This window comes from Capsicum annuum, chromosome 3, assembly GCF_002878395.1.
Source record: "Capsicum annuum cultivar UCD-10X-F1 chromosome 3, UCD10Xv1.1, whole genome shotgun sequence".
In the NCBI taxonomy this organism is placed as follows: domain Eukaryota; kingdom Viridiplantae; phylum Streptophyta; class Magnoliopsida; order Solanales; family Solanaceae; genus Capsicum; species Capsicum annuum.
The window spans coordinates 244,211,128-244,213,979 of NC_061113.1; positions in this window are offsets into that span (position 1 = coordinate 244,211,128).

Consider the following 2,852-nt stretch of genomic DNA (forward strand, 5'->3'; position numbering starts at 1 on the left):
CAGATACTTCAAATCCTGATAGATATCAACTAAATCTTGATAGATCTTATCTATATAGACATTCACTATAATGTAAATACATTTATAACACTCCCTTTTGAATGTCTAATTGATAGATAATGTGTCTCATTAAAACCTTACTAGAAAAAACTCAGTAGGAAAAAAATCTAGTGAAGAAAAAAGAGTACACATCTCTAATAATACGCATTTCGGCTGCCTCATTTAAAACCTCACAAAAAAAACTCAATGGGACAAAACCTTGAAAGGAAAAAAAAGTACAACACGTATTTCCTCCCCCTGGTGAGAACATCAATGAACTTGTGCACCATATTCTTTAAAGTTGCAGTTGAAAGAGACTTGGTGAATAAATCAGTCATATAGTCACTCGAACAAATCTTTTGCACGTTAATATCATCATTTTTTTGTAGCTCATGTATATAGAAAAACTTTGATGAAGTGTGCTTCGTTCTATCTCCTTTTATGAATCTTTCATTAAGATGTGCTATGCATGCTGCATTATCTATATATAAAATTGTAGGTACATTGTCACATTTTAAATCATATTTTTCTCGAATGAGATGTATCATGGACCTCAACCACACACATTCTTGGCTTACTTCATGAATAGTTATTATCTCAGCATGATTCGATGAAGTGGCTATGATAGACTGCTTTATTGATCTCCAAGATATGATAGTGTCCCAATATATGAACACATTGCTTGTTTAAGACCGAGATTTTTGCGGGTTAAATAAATACCCAGCATCAGCATGATTAACAAGATCAAAACTGCAATCTTTAGAATAAAATAAGATCATGTTTTTGATCCCATTTCGATGTCTCCTAGTAGGAACAGAATTATACCCTGCTAACAAATTAATTGAAAAAGGCTATATCTTTTTTTTTTTGGTTTTCTATTCGATGTTCGGTACCTGCATTGAAGCCCGACTAATTCAGATTCGCGCCGGGTATGGCCCCATTCCGGGGGTAGCACTCCCAATAGAGTTTTCTCCATGCCTAGGGTCGAACGCTCGACCTCTAGTTAAGGGTGGAGCAGCCTCATCTGTTACACCACAACCCATATTAGTATCGAAAAAGGCTATATCAGGCCTTGTAGTATTTGCAAGATACATTAGTACATCAATTGTACTAAGATATGATACTTCATAACCAATTCAATTCGGTATATTTCTTATTCAACAAATAATCTATTGCCTTTGAAAACTCTCCAAGAATTTCAACAATATTCAAACCATCAATTTATCCCTTATTGTAAACACCTAATTTTTGACCAAACCTAAGTATTTTTACGCCATTTTGGTGTTCAATTTTTTTTTTTTTTAGGATCTAAATTAGATATTTTTAGTTTATCTTATTTTTATTAAGTTTGTTTTAAAGTTTTGAAAAGTACAAAAATGAAGTCACATTTTAGGACAAGTCTTTATCTTTATTTTAGTTTTCAAAATGGAAATTTTCTAAAAAAAAAATATTTTCTTTTAATTTAGTTTTTAATAAATAATCTAGAGATATTAATATTTTCTCAATCATATTTGTTAGGACTAGCTATTTAATTTCTTGTAGATCTTATCAAGTTCAAAATAATATTCTTATTATTTTTATGTTTAACTTAAACAAGATTCAAAAAAAATATATATACATAAAATACCTAAACTACCCAAACCACCCCCACAATCCCACAACTTCTCCACTTCTTCCCCCATTATCTCCTAATCACCCTCAACTTCCCATTACATAACCCACAGTCCCACACACAACACATATACGTACACTTTATATAAACACACGCACACAGAGATAGAAGAGAGGATACTGGGAGAACAACGAAATACACTTAGAGAAAAACAGACGGAAAACAAAAGGAAAAACACTTGGAAAAAAAAGAGAGCAAAAGCACGGAAATTATATAGAAAGAAAGGAAACACAAAGAGGAAAAAGGAAAGAAAATAGTGACGAGTTGAGTTTTGGTTCCGTTCGAGTTTTCGGATGTCGTTTGTACGCAGGTTCTTATCCATTTTGTACCATTTTATAAGTTTTATGTGAATTAAATCATGAATAAAGTTATTTCCCTGACTCTTTGCATTGTTTGTATGTTTAATTTATTATTTTTATATAGTTTACTTTATGTCGCCATTTATAACTAGTTTGCTATTCGGGAGTAACGTTAACTAGACAATTGGTTGAATTCTAAATGAGTTAATCGTTAGAGTCATTAACGTTAAAATATATAACGTTGTATTTGGTTGACATGCGATTAGTACAATTGTATCGTAACTAGAATTTTAGACCTATATGCGTGTATGCACACATGTTAAAAGAAAACCATGCAACCGTAATTATAAGTAAAAAAAAAAGGGACAGGAAAACGAGGAAAAACATTGACAACAAGGAGGAGGAGACAAGAACAAAAAGAAAAACGGATTAGAAAAGGGGGGAGAAAACATTTGAAAAGCAACAAAAAACAAAAGGAGTAAAAGAAAGAACATGAGGAGAAAGAAAACATTCTGAAAAAAAAAACAAAACAAAACACACACAAAGCAACAACATTAGATAAAATAAACAACTACTCCCTCCTTACAACTTTCAAAAAATCAACAACAATTACAACAGCACCCAAAATATCCCTCACGTCCCAAACTTTGAGGTTTGTTCGCGGTTCATGGTTTGTGGCTTTTGAACGTTAGCTATTAAAAAGTAAAGTGTCGCAAGAGGTAACTCTTGATCTTTCCATGTAATTTAGTTTCACAACACAATTGTATGAGACTTGATTCAATTATTACGAAGTAGTTCAAATTGTGTATGGGTCTAACTTGTTATTATCCGTTTCTTCTGTT